Source organism: Scyliorhinus torazame, chromosome 1 (assembly GCF_047496885.1).
Source record: "Scyliorhinus torazame isolate Kashiwa2021f chromosome 1, sScyTor2.1, whole genome shotgun sequence".
NCBI lineage: Eukaryota > Metazoa > Chordata > Chondrichthyes > Carcharhiniformes > Scyliorhinidae > Scyliorhinus > Scyliorhinus torazame.
This window is the reverse complement of record NC_092707.1, coordinates 103,427,505-103,446,807: the sequence shown is the minus strand read 5'-3', so window position 1 is coordinate 103,446,807 and position 19,303 is coordinate 103,427,505. Positions and strand designations below refer to the sequence as shown.

The window sequence follows — 19,303 nt, the reverse complement described above, 5'->3', positions numbered from 1 at the left end:
GTGTGATAACAAAAAGCCATTTTTAAAAAGTCTTTTGTTGTACTTTTATCTCAACAACCAGACAATATTCTAGTGAAACTGTGTACACCCGCTATAAAACCTCACTATGCTCCAAATAGTGTACAGCCAGAATGGCACATACTACACTGAAATATTATTAACGTTTCATATAGGCATATCACCTCCTCTTGGCTTTTACATTCTCGTAATAAAATCTAGAGTCCAGTGGGTTTAAAAAAAGAACAGCCATATCAACCCGAAATATTGCCTTTCATATTCTGTAAATCTATACTTGAGTCTCTTTGTTCTTCCACAACACCCTGCCTACTTTCAGAGTAGAATTACTGCTGTTATTTGTTTTAAGCCAAAATGCATCATCTCACATTTACTGACATTGAATTCCATTTGCTAATTTTTAGCGGATTCTTCCATCTTATTAAAATTCTCTGTTGCATCCTATCGCAGGCAGAATGGACACAACCTTCTGTATTAGTGTGATCTAAAAGTTCAACATTATTTCATCTAGGTCTATGACCAAATACACAGTGGACAGAAATAGGCTCAAAACTGAACCACGTGGAACACTTTTATTCACTTCCAACCAATCTGTAAAGTTGCCTTTGACACCTACTCTGTTTTTTCCCTCTAAGCAATTTTTAATCCAGCTTGCTATGATCCCATTAATTCTACACCCTCCCCTGCCACATGGTACCCTATTAAAAAATAAAAGCAGGCTTGCAAAGGATCTTTAATACAAGAATGATACATTTTTAACAAGCTGCCCATTTTAAAGAGGTATTTAACTACTGAAAGAGCAAAGCAACTTTTCGATTTAAGAGATTTTCCAGAGGATGAAGTTTGGAAAGCTTTAATGATGTAGGAGCTATCATCACAACACTAGCTTTATGTTGTTTGTATGGAGGAAGCTTGTGAAGACCTCAATTTTATTCAGCTGTTTTACATATCAAATTACAGATATCTTAGCAGACAATGTTGAAAGTACACAGTAGGAATGGCAGCAACCATGGAGAGAAATCAAGTTAACTCAGTTCGGATGAAGGATCACCGATCTGAAACGTTAACTATGATTCTAACTCCACAGATGCTGTCAGACTTGCTGATTATTTCCACAACTTTACGTTTTTAGTTTTAGATCCCTAGCACCTGTAGTACATTGTTCTTATACAAATATCTGAGCCTGTTTAAGCAACACTTCTGTATTTTTATTTTAAACTCGAGGGAAATATCAGAGTGGTGCTGCTCTAGAGGATGGGCAGAATGGCAGTTTTACTCAGCAGCTGGTTGTATTTAATACTGACAATGGGATGACAAGAGTTAATTTCCCAGCATTGACATCTCACTTTATGAAGTGCATGGAAATTCTGATTGACTGGGTTCAACATGTCTGAAAGAGTCAGAACTTAAAGGTCACTCAAATTCTGTATATTTCCAATGTTTTTTCAATTTAGATTTTTGGAATGGAGGGCAATGCAGGGCCCTGGGGAGTTGGAGGAATACAGGAAATGGAGACAGAGTGGGGGTATAATACATGGGGGAGAGAATTACAGGCATGGCAATGGGGGAGTGGTAGAATACAGGGTCTGGGGAAGGAGCAGAATACAAGGTCTGGAGAATGGCAGAGTGGATACAGGCCTGGAGAATGGGAGGTCACAGGGCCTGGGAAGGAGGGGGGGGGGGGTTATACAATTAAAGCTGCCAATCAATATACTGTTCAAATAGGACGCAAGCTTGGCCAATCGTAATGACTGCAACGCTAAACAAAGCCAAAATTCAACCCAAGGGCTCGAATTTCTCCTTTGTTTACAATTCATGCAGGGAAAGCTCTCTTGTCCTGCACTCTCATCCAGCCATCCCGTTTACAGTGTTGATATCAAACAGAGAGATAACAAAGCATATGAAGCAAGGTTTTATTAATGGGTGTTTATTAAAGGGAGTTCCAGAATTTTGACCCAACGACAGAGAAGCAACAACAATATATTTCCAAGTAGGGTGGTGAGCAACTTGGGAGGGTAACTTACAGGTGGTGGTGTTCCCAAATATCTGCTGCCCTTGTCCTTCTAGAGCCAGGGTCCCAGGTTCGATTCCCGGCTGGGTCACTGTCTGTGCGGAGTCTGCACGTTCTCCCCATGTCTGCGTGGGTTTACTCTGGGCACTCCGGTTTCCTCCCACTAGTCCCGAAAGACGTGCTGTTAGGTATTGTGGACATTCTGAATTCTCCCTTTGTGTTACCCGAACAGGCGCCGGAATGTGGCGACTAGGGACGTTTCACAGTAACTTCATTGCAATGTAAGCCTACTTGTGACAATAAAGATTATTATTAAGATAGTTGGACCACAACCACCTACCATTGTGCTAGGTATGACTTCAACCAGTGGGGGATTCTACCCCAGCATTCCCATTAACTCCAGTTTTGCCAGGGCTCCTTGATGTCACACTCAATCAAATGCTACCTTGATGTCAGGGGCTGTCACTCAGCCTCACCTCTGGAATTCAGCCTTTTATCCATGTTTGAACTAAGGCTGTAATGAGGTCAGGAGCTGAGTTTACCTGGTGGAACTCAAACTGAGCATCAGTGAGCAGGTTATTGTTAAGCAAATGCCACTTGACAACACTTTGATGACCCTTTCCATCACTTTACTGATGATCGAGGGTGGACTGATGGAGGGGTAATTGGCTGTGTTTGATTTGTCCTGCATTTTGTGCACAGGACATACCTGGGCAATTTTCACATTGTCGGGTAGATATCAACGTTGTAGCTGTACTGGAATAACTTGGCTCGGGGCACCTCAATTTCTGGAGCACAAGTCTCAGTATTATTGCTGGAGTATTGTCAGTGCCCATAGACTTTGCAGTATGAGGTGCCCACAGCCGTTTCTTGACATCATGTGGAGTGAATCGAATTGGCTGAAGACTGACATCTGTGATGCTGGGGACCTCAGGAGGAAGCAGGGATGAGTCATCCATTCGGTACTGTTACGAATCCTTCAGCTTTTTCTTTCACACTGATGTACTGGGCTCCTCCATCACTGAGGATTGATATTTGTGGAGCCTCCTACTCCAGTGAGTTGTTTTGTCCATCACCATTCAAGACTGGATGTAGCAGGATTACAGAGTTTAGATTTGATCTGCTTGTTGTGGAATTGCTTAGCTCTGTCTATTACTTGCTGATTATGTTGTTTGGCATGCAAGTAATAATAATAATTTATAATAACTTTTTATTAGTGTCACAAGTGGGCTTACATTAACACTACAATGAAGTTACTGTGAAAATCCCCATGTCGCCACACTCCGGTGCCTGTTCGAGTACACTGAGGGAGAATTCAGAATGTCCAATTCACCTAATAAGCACGTCTTTCGGGACTGTGGGAGGAGACTGGAGCACCCAGAGGAAATCCACACAGACACAGGGAGAATGTGCAGACTTCGCACAGACAGTGACCCAAGCAGGGAATTGAACCCGGGTCCCTGGCACTGTGAAGCAACAGTGCTAACCACCGTGCTCTATGCCACCCATAGTCCTGTGTTGTAACTTCACGAGGTTGACACCTCATTTTTAAGTATACCTGGTGTTGCTCCTGGCAGGCCCTCCTGCTCTTCATTGAATTTTTGATTTGATTTATTATTGTCACATGTATTAGTGTACCGTGAAAAGTATTGTTTCTTGCATGCTGTACAAACAATGCATACCGTACATAGGGAAGGAAGGAGAGACTGCAGAATATAATGTTACAGTTATAGCAAGGTGTAGAGAAAAGATCAACTTAATACGAGGGAGGTCCATTCAAAACTCTGATGGCAGTAGGGAAGAAGCTGTTCTTGAGTCGGTTGGTACGTGACCTCAAACTTTGGTATCTTTTTCCTGACGGAAGACGGTGGGAGAGAGTGTGTCCGGGGTGCGTGGGGTTCTTAATTATGCTGGCTGCAGTTCTGAGGCAGCGGGAATTATAGATAGAGTCAATGGATGGGAGGCTGGTTTGCGTGATGGATTGAGCTAAATTCATGACCTTTTGTAGTTTCCTGCGGTCTTGGGCAGAAAAGGATCCATACCAAGCTGTGATACAACCAGAAAGAATGCTTTCAATGGTGCATCTGTAGAAGTTGGTGAGGATCGTAGCTGACATGCCAAATTTCCTTAGTCTTCTGAGAAAGTAGAGTCGTTGATGGGCTTTCTTAACTATAGTGTCGGCATGGGGGGGACCAGGACAGGCTGGTGATCTGTACACCTAAAACTTGAAGCTCTCGACCCTTTCTACTTCGTTCCCATTGACGTAGACAGGGGCATGTTCTCCACTACACTTCCTGAAGTCGATGACAATCTCCTTCGTTTTGTTGACATTGAGGGAGAGATTATTGTCGTCGCACCTTTTCACCAGATTCTCTATCTCATTCCTATACTCTGTCTCGTCATTGTTTGAAATCCGACCCACTACGGTGGTGTCATCAGCAAATTTGAAAATCGAGTTGGAGAGGAATTTGGCCACACAGTCATTGGTGTATAAGGAGGGCTGAGGACACAGCCTTGTGGGGCACCGGTGTTGAGGAAGATCGTGGAGGAGGTGTTGTTGCCTATCTTTACTGATTGTGGCCTGTGGGTTAGAAAGTTCAGGATCCAGTCACAGAGGGAGGAGCAGAGGCCAAGGCCACGGAGTTTGGAGATGGGTTTCGTAGGAATAATGGTGTTGAAGGCTGAGCTGTAGTCGATAAATAGGAGTCTGACATAGGTGTCTTTGTGATCTAGGTGTTCCAGGGTAGAGTGCAGGGCCATGGAGATGGCGTCTGCTGTGGACCTGTTGCAGTGGTAGGCGACCTGTAGTGGATCAAGGCAATCCGGGAGGCTGGAGTTGATTCGTGCCATGACTAACCTTTCGAAGCACTTCATGACGATGGATGTCAGAGCCACTGGACGATAGTCATTAAGGCACGCTGCTTGACTTTTGTTTGGTACAGGGATGATGGTCGTCTTCTTGAAGCAGATAGGGACCTCAGATTGTTGTAAAGAGAGGTTGAAGATGTCTGCGAATACCCCCGCCAGCCGATCCGCGCAAGACCTGAGTGCTCGTCTGCGAACCCCATCCGGGCCAGTGGCTTTTGGTGGGTTGACCTTCAAGAAGGCTGCTCTGATGTCTGCAGTGGTGATCTCAGATATAAGTTCATCCGCGGCTTCTGGGGTGGAGGGTTCGCTCTCGCTGACCTCTTGCTCAAAGCGGGCATAGAATGCGTTGAGCTCATCAGGGAGGGGTGCGTTGGAGCCGACGAATTTACATGCCTTCATCTTGTAGCCCATTATGTCTTGCAGACCATGCCATAGTTGGCGGGGGTCCATATGGCTAGCCTGGGACTCGAGCTTGGCCCGGTACTGTCTTTTGGCATCTTTGATGGATTTCTTTCGATCATATCTGGCTTTCTTGTAGAGGTCAGGTTCGCCTGACTTGAACGCCTCAGACCTAGACTTCAGCAAGCAGTGGATATCCCTGTTCATCCAGGGTTTCCGGTTGGGAAACACACGGATTTGCTTCTTTGGCAGACAGTCTTCTACACACTTACTAATGAAGTCAGTTACTGTAGTGGCGTACTCGCTCAGGCTGGTCGCAGAGTTTTTAAATATTGACCAGTCCACTGAGTCTAAGCAGTCCTGTAGGAGATCATCCGATTCCTCAGACCAACAATGCACGACTTTCTTTGACGGATTCTCCCGCTTCAGTTTTTGCTTATAAGCCGGGAGCGGGAGCACAGCCTTGTGGTCAGATTTGCCAAAGTGTGGGCGGGCGATAGAGCGGTAGGCATGTTTGATATTTGTGTAGCAGTGGTCCAGGATGTTTGGGCCTCTGGTGGAACAGGTGACGTGTTGGTGGTAACTTGGTAGTACGCTCTTGAGCTTGGCCTGATTGAAGTCCCCAGCTACAATGAGCAAGACCTCGGGATATTTCGTTTCAAGGCTATTTGTGGTGGTGAATATTTTGTCCAGTGCGATTTTCACATTCGCATGGGGTGGGATGTAATCTGATATAAGGGATGATGGGTTTAATTATAAATCTTAAAACTTGATGTAAGAATCTTAAAGTCGAAGAGATTAATTATAAGTGTTCAAAATTATGAGGTTCTGATAGGTAAATAGGGGAAAAATATTTCTACATGGTGGGCGGGTAACTAGAAGGATTAGTTTAATAACATCACTAAAGAATGAAGGGAGAGGTCAGTTTTTTCATATTAAAAGTAAGTTAAGGTGTAAAACAGTTGTGGAGTTCAATTTTTTTTGAAAAACTATTATCGATTCTAAGTTGATAAATAAATGTATTTTAAAACAGATCAAATTCAAAGGGAACGGGAAAAAGCAGAGCTTTGGAGCTAGCGGTTAGCTCATGAGAACTGGCATAGATACAGATGTCATGAGCTGAATGGTCTCTTCTGACATTGTAAAGTTCTATGAATCCTGACAAGATCACTGAAAGGACCTATAGCACTCACCTCTGCAGCTGGGGTTTTGACTGGCTGTCATCGTCTCGGACAGCTCTGATGACTGGCATGCAGGGGGGTTTGTGAGGAGGCTGTAAGCCAGGTCAGTTAATCAGTTAAATACTAGTATTTAGTTGATCTGTATGTTAGTGAATGCTGAACTGGTTGGTTGAAGAGAGAATGATCAGCAGGATTCAATAATTTAACACCTCGTAATTCCCTGCAAATGTCTATGACCGATGGCTGGGTGGGGCAGGGGGGAGTGCTCATTTGTTCTAAACAAAGGGGCAGCACGGTAGCATTGTGGATAGCACAATTGCTTCACAGCTCCAGGGTCCCGGGTTCGATTCCGGCTTGGGTCACTGTCTGTGCGGAGTCTGCACATCCTCCCCGTGTGTGCGTGGGTTTCCTCCGGGTGCTCCGGTTTCCTCCCACAGTCCAAAGATGTGCAGGTTAGGTGGATTGGCCATGATAAATTGTCCTTAGTGTCCAAAATTGTCCTTAGTGTTGGGTGGGGTTACTGGGTTATGGGGATAGGGTGGAGGTGTTGACCTTGGGTCTGGTGCTCTTTCCAAGAGCCGGTGCAGACTCGATGGGCCGAATGGCCTCCTTCTGCACTGTAAATTCTATGAATGTAAACTAAAGAATGAGGAAGACAGAAGACAAAGACCAAAGTAACAGACAAGAAAAAAGTTCATTTTGAAGAAATAAGAAAAAAACTAGGAAAGATAAACAAGAAAAAAGTGGCAGAGAGATTGAACAGCAACACTTGAAGTGATGAAGAGAATTCAGGAGAAATATTCTCTGCTAAAAAAACAACAACAGACTAGCCAATAATGAAACACTAAGGATGAATAAACGGAAATTATGGTAAACTTAAAACTAAACAAAGGGTAAATACCAGATACCTAGACAACAAAGGAGTGGATAATAAAAGGTAACAGTGGGAAAGAAGTCAAAAAGAATTAAAAAGGCAAAGTGGAACTACATATTAAATTTTCATGAAATATAATAAATAGTGAAGTATTCTACAGATACCAGCAACCAAAGGAAAATCAGGATAGCAAAAGGGAAGCACAAACTCTCTCATAATGACAGCAAAATTACAGAAATAAGAAAAATTAATTTTCCTTAGTATTTGCCAGAGGGGGGTGTAATTAATAAACTATTCAAACTAAAAGGATAAAATCCCTGGTTTAAATGCACTGCATCCACATGTACTAAAAGAAGAAAGGATAGAAAGAACGGAGGGAATATAAACATTTTAGTATTTTATCCGAGTGCCAGAGGACTGGAAGGCAGTGAATGATATTCTTGTATTTAAAATTCGAGATAAAACAAGTCCAGGAAACTATAGACCAGTTAACATCAGTAGTGGGAAGAATATCAAGAAACCAAAACAAAATAGCGAGGAGAAGAAATGGAATTTCAACAGTAAAGGTCATTTGTGACTAACCACGGTGAATTATTTGAACTGCCAAAAAGAGCAGATAAACAGTAATGAAATAGTTGTATTTATGTTTTAAAAAAGCTTTCATTAAGATACCACAAAGTAAATACTTTACTAACGTTAGAAATGTGGAATCAGAGAAGAAGTAGCAGAATGGATAACAAACAGGCGACAAAACAGAACAGAATAAGGGTTCAAGGTATTTACACAGATTGGTGGAAAATGGGCCGGGCGTGACTTTCCCATGCCGCGATGGGAGAATCGCCGTTCGGGCCATTTTTCCCCACGGCGCCTGTCCAACGCCGGCAGGCGATTCTCCGAGGAGCCAATTCTGCCGGCACGTTTGGCGCGACGCCTGCCGCTGTCCGTGGCCGGGCCGCCGATTCTCCGGCCTTGATGGGCCGAGCGGCCGCGCGGAAACGGCAGAATCCTGCTGGCGCCGTTCACACCTGCTCGCAGCCGGCGGGAACTCTGCGCGTCGGGTCGGGGGGTGGCCTGTGGGGCGGGGAAAAGCGCTCCTTCACAGTGGGGGGGGGGGCCTCCAATGGGGCCTCTCCAGCCCCGGCCCTATTTTATTACGCAGCCGGCCCCTGAACCCCCTCGCCATGTTGCGTCGGGGCCGGCGCGCTGAGGAAGTCCCCCGTGCATTCGCGGGTTGGCACGGCCCAACTGCGCATGCGCGGGTTGGCGTGGCACCCATTTGGTGCCGGGAAAGGAGGCTGGAGTGTCGTGAACCGCTCCAGCGCCGTGCTGGCCCCCTGTGGAGGCCAGAATCGGTAGAGCCGCGCCCTTTTTGCGCCGCCATGAAACGCGACGGCGTTCACGACGGTGCGAACACTGTCTCCATTTCGGAGCATCGCGCCCGGGAAATGGAGTTCCACAAAATAGGTGCAGGAACCAGTAATGTTGGCATCATTAATGATTTGGACCTACAAATCATGTGTGGACGACACTAAATCGGGGGTGCAGTTGATTCTGATGAAGTTTGTGACTAAAAACAAGATGTTAATAATTGCATAATGTGAACACAAATGTTACGGGGGCTGGTGTTTTCAGAACCCCAAAATGTATCATGGAGCTCCCCCTCTCCCTAAATGTCAGGGCCTAAAATGAATGAAGGAGCAAAGGAATCTTTTAAATTTGTACAGAGCCTAGGTTGAACCACACTTAATATTCTGCACAATTATAGGATATAGAGGCACTGAAGGTGAAAATTGAACGAACAATAATGAAACAGAACTGAGAATTGATAACCACAGGGAAGGTCGAACCAACTGTGGCTCTTTTCTCAAGAAAAGGGAAGGTGACCTCATAGAGCAGTGATTCTCAAACTTTTTTGGTTTAATAGGTTCGTACAAAGAACAAAGAACAAAGAAATGTACAGCACAGGAACAGGCCCTTCGGCCCTCCAAGCCCGTGCCGACCATACTGCCCGACTAAACTACAATCTTCTACACTTCCTGGGTCCGTATCCTTCTATTCCCATCCTATTCATATATTTGTCAAGATGCCCCTTAAATGTCCCTATCGTCCCTGCTTCCACTACCTCCTCCGGTAGTGAGTTCCAGGCACCCACTACCCTCTGCGTAAAAAAACTTGCCTCGTACATCTACTCTAAACCTTGCCCCTCTCACCGTAAACCTATGCCCCCGAGTAATTGACCCCTCTACCCTGGGGAAAAGCCTCCGACTATCCACTCTGTCTCTGCCCCTCATAATTTTGTATACCTCTATCAGGTCGCCCCTCAACCTCCTTCGTTCCAGTGAGAACAAACCGAGTTTATTCAATCGCTCCTCATAGCTTATGCCCTCCATACCAGGCAACATTCTGGTAAATCTCTTCTGCACCCTCTCTAAAGCCTCCACATCCTTCTGGTAGTGTGGCGACCAGAATTGAACACTATACTCCAAGTGTGGCCTAACTAAGGTTCTATACAGCTGCAACATGACTTGCCAATTCTTATACTCAATGCCCCGGCCAATGAAGGCAAGCATGCCGTATGCCTTCTTGACTACCTTCTCCACCTGTGTTGCCCCTTTCAATGACCTGTGGACCTGTACTCCTAGATCTCTTTGACTTTCAATACTCTTGAGGGTTCTACCATTCACTGTATATTCCCTACCTGCATTAGCCCTTCCAAAATGCATTACCTCACATTTGTCCGGATTAAACTCCATCTGCCATCTCTCCGCCCAAGTCTCCAGACAATCTAAATCCTGCTGTATCCTCAGACAGTCCTCATCGCTATCCGCAATTCCACCAACCTTTGTGTCGTCTGCAAACTTACTAATCAGACCAGTTACATTTTCCTCCAAATCATTTATATATACTACAAAGAGCAAAGGTCCCAGCACTGATCCCTGTGGAACACCACTGGTCACAGCCCTCCAATTAGAAAAGCATCCCTCCATTGCTACCCTCTGCCTTCTATGGCCTAGCCAGTTCTGTATCCACCTTGCCAGTTCACCCCTGATCCCGTGTGACTTCACCTTTTGTACTAGTCTACCATGAGGGACCTTGTCAAAGGCCTTACTGAAGTCCATATAGACAACATCTACTGCCCTACCTGCATCAATCATCTTAGTGACCTCCTCGAAAAACTCTATCAAGTTAGTGAGACACGACCTCCCCTTCACAAAACCGTGCTGCCTCTCACTAATACGTCCATTTGCTTCCAAATGGGAGTAGATCCTGTCTCGAAGAATTCTCTCCAGTAATTTCCCTACCACTGAAGTAAGGCTCACCGGCCTGTAGTTCCCGGGATTATCCTTGCTACCCTTCTTAAACAGAGGAACAACATTGGCTATTCTCCAGTCCTCCGGGACAACCCCTGAAGACAGCGAGGATCCAAAGATTTCTGTCAAGGCCTCAGCAATTTCCTCTCCAGCCTCCTTCAGTATTCTGGGGTAGATCCCATCAGGCCCTGGGGACTTATCTACCTTAATATTTTTTAAGACACCCAACACCTCGTCTTTTTGGATCACAATGTGACCCAGGCTATCTACACCCCCTTCTCCAGACTCAACATCTACCAATTCCTTCTCTTTGGTGAATACTGATGCAAAGGTATCAAATCATTTAGTGACCACGGAACTTCATCTAAATGGTGATATTATATACTCATAATACAAAAGTGTTGCATGCAAATAGTATTTTAATAGTACTTTTAAGAAAACAAACTATGTATTTACTGATACGAGTATGCCTGCATCTCACTGACAACTGTCAATCCTTGCATTTTCCCCTCTTAAGTGAGCCGGTTTGCTCTGCACTGCATGTGACAGCTGCGCTCCACTCTCACCTCCCAGTTCACAATATTTTGCAGACTGTAGAAAGTCTCGATGGGTCTGTGGACTCCAGATTAAGAACCACTTTAATGGAAGTTTTAAAATAATGAAAGGATAGAGACGTTGAGATGTTTCCACTTGCTGGGGAGATCAAAACGTCTTAATCCAGAGTGATTTGAATATGAAACTTGCTACCACAAGGAATGCTTGAGACCAATGCCAGGTGAGTTTCAAGGGAAGCTGGATAAGTAAATGAAAATCAAACAAGTGCGACATGAGGGCAGCACGGTGGCGCAGTGGTTAACATTGTTGCCTCATGGCGCCGAGGTCCCAGGTTCGATCCCGGCTCTGGGTCACTGTCTGTGTGGAGTTTGCACATTAGAACATATAGAACAATACAGCGCAGTACAGGCCCTTCGGCCCACGATCTTGCACCGAAACAAAAGCCATCTAACCTACACTATGCCATTATCATCCATATGCTTATCCAATAAACTTTTAAATGCCCTCAATGTTGGCGAGTTCACTACTGTAGCAGGTGGGGCATTCCACGGCCTCACTACTCTTTGCGTAAAGAACCTACCTCTGACCTCTGTCCTATATCTATTACCCCTCAGTTTAAAGTTATGTCCCCTCGTGCCAGCCATATCCATCCGCGGGAGAAGGCTCTCACTGTCCACCCTATCCAACCCCCTGATCATTTTGTATGCCTCTATTAAGTCTCCTCTTAACCTTCTTCTCTCCAACGAAAACAACCTCAAGTCCATCAGCCTTTCCTCATAAGATTTTCCCTCCATACCAGGCAACATCCTGGTAAATCTCCTCTGCACCCGCTCCAAAGCCTCCACGTCCTTCCTATAATGCGGTGACCAGAACTGTACGCAATACTCCAAATGCGGCCGTACCAGAGTTCTGTACAGCTGCAACATGACCTCCCGACTCCAGAACTCAATCCCTCTACCAATAAAGGCCAACACTCCATAGGCCTTCTTCACAACCCTATCAACCTGGGTGGCAACTTTCAGGGATCTATGTACATGGACACCTAGATCCCTCTGCTCATCCACACTTTCAAGAACTTTACCATTAGCCAAATATTCCGCATTCCTGTTATTCCTTCCAAAGTGAATCACCTCACACTTCTCTACATTAAACTCCATTTGCCACCTCTCAGCCCAGCTCTGCAGCTTATCTATATCCCTCTGTAACCTGCTACATCCTTCCACACTATCGACAACACCACCGACTTTAGTATCGTCTGCAAATTTACTCACCCACCCTTCTGCGCCTTCCTCTAGGTCATTGATAAAAATGACAAACAGCAACGGCCCCAGAACAGATCCTTGTGGTACTCCACTTGTGACTGTACTCCATTCTGAACATTTCCCATCAACCATCACCCTCTGTCTTCTTTCAGCTAGCCAATTTCTGATCCACATCTCTAAATCACCCTCAATCCCCAGCCTCCGTATTTTTTGCAATAGCCTACCGTGGGGAACCTTATCAAACGCTTTGCTGAAATCCATATACACCACATCAACTGCTCTACCCTCGTCTACCTGTTCAGTCACCTTCTCAAATAACTCAATAAGGTTTGTGAGGCATGACCTACCCTTCACAAAGCCATGCTGACTATCCCTGATCATATTATTCCTATCTAGATGATTATAAATCTTGTCTCTTATAATCCCCTCCAAGACTTTACCCACTACAGACGTGAGGCTCACCGGTCTATAGTTGCCGGGGTTGTCTCTGCTCCCCTTTTTGAACATTCTCCCTGTGTTTGCGTGGGTTTCGCCCCCACAGCCCAAAGATGTGATTGATAGGTGGATTGGCCACACTAAATTGCCCCTTAAATGGAAAAAATGAATTGGATACTCTAAATCAAAAAAAAAGTGGAGGGACATGTTGATGGGACTGCATGATCACGTGAAGCATAAACACCAGCACAGGCCAATCGGGCCAAATGGCATGTTTCAGTGTTGTAGATTCTATGCAACAATTAACAAGGGCCCAACTTTGAGATTGTATCCATCCCTTCCGTCCAGAGTCTAAAATCAGAACCAAAACAAAGAAACAGGAACGGAAGATGCTGCTGCAGTGCATTTGAACTCAAATATATTCCTCCAAAACAACAATAAGACCACTAGACAGATTTGGGCAACAGCCTTGATGCTTTTTCAAGCTCATCCATCCAGAGAACCTACAGTCCCAATTTACCACAGGTGAAAATATCTTCCATGAAATCTCCTCACAATTTGAAAGGCCTCTATTAAGTCACCATCCAATTAACTGCTCAAATGATTTGAAGATTTTGTCTACACTATCCTAACCAATTCAAAAGTGATGTGGTGATAAAGCTCTAAAGCCAGAAGACAGTTCAGGACTGGGGTGGCATGGGGAGGGAGTGTCATTCTGGACTAATGAACTACCTGACAGATTGCCATGTCAGCCCTTAGTCAGCAGGCCAGGAGCCATAATAAACACACAAGGAATAAATGTAAAACAATTTGCGCACAATCCCCTCTCACTCCAGAAAAATATATTAAATAGGGAAAGGAAGATGTTTATTTTTGTTTGTTGAAATAATTCAACAATTGTGAAATATTAAACATAAATATCGTATTAAATTGGGTTATTTATGCCAACCTATTTCTTTAGTTGAGAGGAAAATTCACAATCAAACTCAAGATTAAAACTGAATCCTTTGCAATCCACCCTTTTGTACACATTTCAATTTTTTCACTTCAGAGGAAGAGAATTAGTGCAGTTACTGAATTTGATAACTAAGGTTTCTGTACCACTTTTTGGCGCTGTTCAGAACAAAGCTTCAGGCATTTGAAACAATCCTGGGACTCCCTCCGTAACAGCACTGTGAGTGTTCCTGCACCATATGGACTGCAGCAGTTCAGGAAGGTGGCTCACCACCACCTTCTCAAGGGGAATTAGGAATGGACAATAGCCTGCCAGTGACACTCATCACATGAAAGAATAAACTAGTCAGTGCAGGCCCTATTGCAGGTAGGCTTCCAGAAAGGACTGAGCCTGAGATGGACTTCTCGATCTTTTCCTTGCATTACATCAGCAATGGTGTGTGAGGTAACACCCACTTCGTTCCCTTTGGATTGTTCCTTAATATCACAGATTTATCACTGTTGCAGCATCAGTGTATTCAGCGGAGATCTTTTTCAAAGCATGTTTCAGAACAAAATGGACAATTAACCAGATTGATGAGGTCTCGAGCTAAGGCTGCCAAAAGAGGAGATGAGGCACCCAGGTACACCCAGAATTGATTCACAGGATTGTTGCTTGCACCTCAACTTTGTCCAGTGACCTGGAATGATGATCAAGCTGAGCTTTGTTCACCAGCAACGGAAGCTGAACCTGTGACTAGACAAGGACTCAAATCGGGGACCACTTATAACTCATATCCTGATGGCAGAAATATTGCATCCCAGGCAACTTGTTACTGCTATACCAGCAGACACAGCCTGGGAAACAGCAAACACCAGGAAAAATATTTGTACTCTGCAGCTATCTAGTCAGCAGGCAGACATTGCAGTTATACTCGATACAGTGCCTGCATTGCTAATAGGAGTCGCTGAGCCGAATCCCAGTCCATCAAGAACAAAGAGATGTAATGCAGTGAATTATTCCACAGGTAGGTTAAGAAAAGATAAAAGCTTCCATACCAAAGGTCACATTAATGTTCACAATATCAGAAAGCCCTGGTAAAACTCAGTGCATCTCCTTTTAACATGACACTACTGAACTTCACATTCAGTAATGTAAAATGTAAAAGGAGTTCATAGTATTGAGGTGGTCTGTAATTACTATTCTGGTTGAAAACCACCAATAGCTGACTTTTAAAAGAAAACAGAAATTATTTATTTTCATGCATCAAGTAATTCTACCGGTCTGGGATCGTACTGCCATCTTTCACTGCTCGACTATGCTGTGCTGTAGACTTTCCTGGTAACTTTCTACAGTGCAGCTGTCTACGGCTAAAATGAATAACAGATGATACAAAGCAAGTAATTGTATTTCCCAGTGAAGTGCTTTAAAGTGCTTCACAGGTTAATTTATTCCTTGAAGCCATTATCACAGAGAAGAATTATATACGCCCAGGAAGTCAGTCTGTGGTGCTCATAGAATCCTTACAGTGCAGGAGGTCATTCAGCCCACCGGGTCTGCATGGGCCCTCCAAAAGAGCACCCTACCCAGGCCCAATCCCCACCCTATCTCCTTAATACAACCCAACCTATGGACACTAATGTGGTGATATGCCATGGGCTATATCATAGTTGGATAGCGTGTGACCTCCAACCAGCAGGCGGCAGTACAGACACCCCATGCGGTCTCTAGATAATAATAACATTTTATTGTCACAAGTATGAAGTTACTGTGAAAAGCCCCTAGTCACCACATTCCGGCTCCTGTTCGGGTTAGTTGGTACGGGAATTGAACCCGCGCTGTTGGCCTTGTTCTGCATCAAGGGCGGCATAGTAGCACAGTGGTTAGCACAGTTGCTTCACAGCTCCAGAGTCCCAGGTTCAATTCCCGGCTTGGGTGACTGTTTTTGCGAAGTCGACATGTTCTCTCCGTGTCTGAGTGGGTTTCCTCCGGGTGCTCCGGTTTCCTCCCACAGTCCAAAGATGTGCAGGTTAGGTGGATTTGCCGTGCTAAATGGCCTTAGTGTCCAAAAAGGTTAGGTGGGGTTACTGGATTCCGGAGTTAGGGTGGAGGTGTGGGCTTAGGTAGGGTGTTCTTTCCAAGGGCCGGTGCAGACTCGATGGGCCAAATGGCTTCCTTCTGCACTGTAAATTCTATGATACACTCTATGATACAAGCCAGTTGTTTAGCCCACTGACCTAAACCAGCCCCTAGCTGACCAAGGTCTTGTGATCGGGACTCGGATATAAAGTGAGACACATCTGGCCATCGACAGAGGGTAATAAGACGTACATGTGACTGATCAGTGCTAGGTGCAAGTTCCAGAGAAGTAGATAGCAGACTCCATGATAATGTGATCTGTATCAGATTGCTATCTTACCACAAGAGACTCAATAAAAGATTCTGGTTTGGACAGGTAAAAGTGTTTGGTGAGTTCCTTCGTAAACACAACAACTAAGGGCAATTTATCATGGCCTATCCATCTAACCTGCATATCTTTGGACTGTGGGAGGAAGCCAAACACCCAGAAGAAATCCACGCAGACACAGGGAAACATTTCAAGCTCCACACATAGTCACCCGAGGAATCAAATCCGTGACGCTGGAGTTGTGGGGCAGCAGTGCTAACCACAATGTGATTGTGGTGTAGTGCAGGGAATGTCAGATCGTGCAGTGCGGGGGGGGGGGGGGGGGGGGGGGGGGGAGAGAGAGAGAGAGTTGGAGCGTGCAGTGCGGGGAGTGTTGGGCCGTGCAGTGCGGGGAGTGTCAGGCCGTGCAGTGCGGGGAGTGTTGGGCCATGCAGTGCAGTGCGGGGAGTGTCAGGCCGTGCAGTGCGGGGAGTGTTGGGCCATGCAGTGCTGGGCGTGTCGCAGTGCAAGGGCGTCAAATCGTGTAGTTTTTTTGGGGGGGGGGGGGTATCAGATGGTGCAGTGCCGGGGGGGGGGGGGGGGGGGGGGGTGTCGGACTGTGCAGTGTGGGGGGTGTCGGACTGTGCAGTGTGGGAGGTGTCGGACTGTGCAGTGTGGGAGGTGTCGGACTGTGCAGTGTGGGAGGTGTGGGACTGTGCAGTGTGGGAGGTGTCGGACTGTGCAGTGTGGGAGGTGTCGGACTGTGCAGTGTGGGAGGTGTCGGACTGTGCAGTGTGGGAGGTGTCGGACTGTGCAGTGTGGGGGGTGTCGGACTGTGCAGTGTGGGGGATGTCGGAATATGCAGTGTGGGAGGTGTCGGACTGTGCAGTGTGGGGGGTGTCAGACTGTGCAGTGCGGGGATGCCGGATCGAGCAGTTTGGGAGGTGTCGGACTGTGCAGTGTGGGAGGTGTGGGACTGTGCAGTGTGGGGGGTGTCGGATCGTGCAGTGTGGGGGGTGTCGGACTGTGCAGTGTGGGAGGTGTCGGACTGTGCAGTGTGGGAGGTGTCGGACTGTGCAGTGTGGGGGGTGTCAGACTGTGCAGTGCGGTGGGTGTCGGACTGTGCAGTGTGGGGGGTGTCGGACCGTGCAGTGTCGGGGGTGTCGGACTGTGCAGTGTTGGAGCTGTCGGACTGTGCAGTGTGGGGGGTGTCGGACTGTGCAGTGTGGGAGGTGTCGGACTGTGCAGTGTGGGAGGTGTCGGACTGTGCAGTGTGGGGGGTGTCGGACTGTGCAGTGTGGGAGGTGTCGGACTGTGCAGTGTGGGAGGTGTCGGACTGTGCAGTGTGGGAGGTGTGGGACTGTGCAGTGTGGGAGGTGTCGGACTGTGCAGTGTGGGAGGTGTCGGACTGTGCAGTGTGGGAGGTGTCGGACTGTGCAGTGTGGGAGGTGTCGGACTGTGCAGTGTGGGGGGTGTCGGACTGTGCAGTGTGGGGGATGTCGGAATATGCAGTGTGGGAGGTGTCGGACTGTGCAGTGTGGGGGGTGTCAGACTGTGCAGTGCGGGGATGCCGGATCGAGCAGTTTGGGAGGTGTCGGACTGTGCAGTGTGGGAGGTGTGGGACTGTGCAGTGTGGGGGGTGTCGGATCGTGCAGTGTGGGGGGTGTCGGACTGTGCAGTGTGGGAGGTGTCGGACTGTGCAGTGTGGGAGGTGTCGGACTGTGCAGTGTGGGGGGTGTCAGACTGTGCAGTGCGGTGGGTGTCGGACTGTGCAGTGTGGGGGGTGTCGGACCGTGCAGTGTCGGGGGTGTCGGACTGTGCAGTGTTGGAGCTGTCGGACTGTGCAGTGTGGGGGGTGTCGGACTGTGCAGTGTGGGAGGTGTCGGACTGTGCAGTGTGGGAGGTGTCGGACTGTGCAGTGTGGGGGGTGTCGGACTGTGCAGTGCGGGGGGTGTCGGACTGTGCAGTGCGGGGGGTGTCGGACTGTGCAGTGCGGGGCGTGTCGGACTGTGCAGTGTGGGGGTGTCGGACCGTGCAGTGTGGGGGGTGTCGGACTGTGCAGTGTGGGGGGTGTCAGACTGTGCAGTGCAGGGGGTGTCGGACGGTGCAGTGCGGGGGGTGTTGAATCGAGCAGTGTGGGAGGTGTCAGACTGTGCAGTGTGGGGGGTGTCGGACTGTGCAGTGTGGGTGGTGTCAGACTGTGCAGTGCGGGGATGCTGGATCGAGCAGTGTGGGAGGTGTCGGACTGTGCAGTGTGGGAGGTGTCGGACTGCGCAGTGTGGGAGGTGTCAGACTGTGCAGTGCGGGGATGCTGGATCGAGCAGTGTGGGAGGTGTCGGACTGTGCAGTGTGGGAGATGTCGGATCGTGCAGTGTGGGAGGTGTCGGACCGTGCAGTGTGGGGGGTGTCGGACTGTGCAGTGTGGGAGGTGTCGGACTGTGCAGTGTGGGGGGTGTCGGACTGTGCAGTGTGGGAGGTGTCAGACTGTGCAGTGCGGGGATGCTGGATCGAGCAGTGTGGGAGGTGTCGGACTGTGCAGTGTGGGAGGTGTCTGATCGTGCAGTGTGGGAGGTGTCGGACCGTGCAATGTGGGGGGTGTCGGACTGTGCAGTGTGGGAGGTGTCGGACTGTGCAGTGTGGGAGGTGTCGGACTGTGCAGTGTGGGAGCTGTCGGACTGTGCAGTGTGGGGGGTGTCGGACTGTGCAGTGTGGGATGTGTCGGACTGTGCAGTGTGTGGGGTGTCGGACTGTGCAGTGTGGGAGGTGTCGGACTGTGCAGTGTGGGAGGTGTCGGACTGTGCAGTGTGGGGGGTGTCGGACTGTGCAGTGTGGGAGGTGTCGGACTGTGCAGTGTGGGAGGTGTCGGACTGTGCAGTGTGGGGGGTGTCGGACTGTGCAGTGTGGGAGGTGCCGGACTGTGCAGTGTGGGAGGTGTCGGACTGTGCAGTGTGGGGGGTGTCGGACTGTGCAGTGTGGGAGGTGCCGGACTGTGCAGTGTGGGGGGTGTCGGACTGTGCAGTGTGGGAGGTGTCGGACTGTGCAGTGTGGGATGTGTCGGACTGTGCAGTGTGG

At 47.7% G+C, this 19,303-nt stretch overlaps 1 protein-coding gene across 5 annotated transcripts in view; it reads right to left on the bottom strand.

The window, feature by feature from the left end:
• The window catches only part of cabin1 (calcineurin binding protein 1), an 807,975-nt gene that overhangs the window by 355,848 nt on the left and 432,824 nt on the right, over positions 1–19,303 (bottom strand). The window lies entirely within an intron of this gene.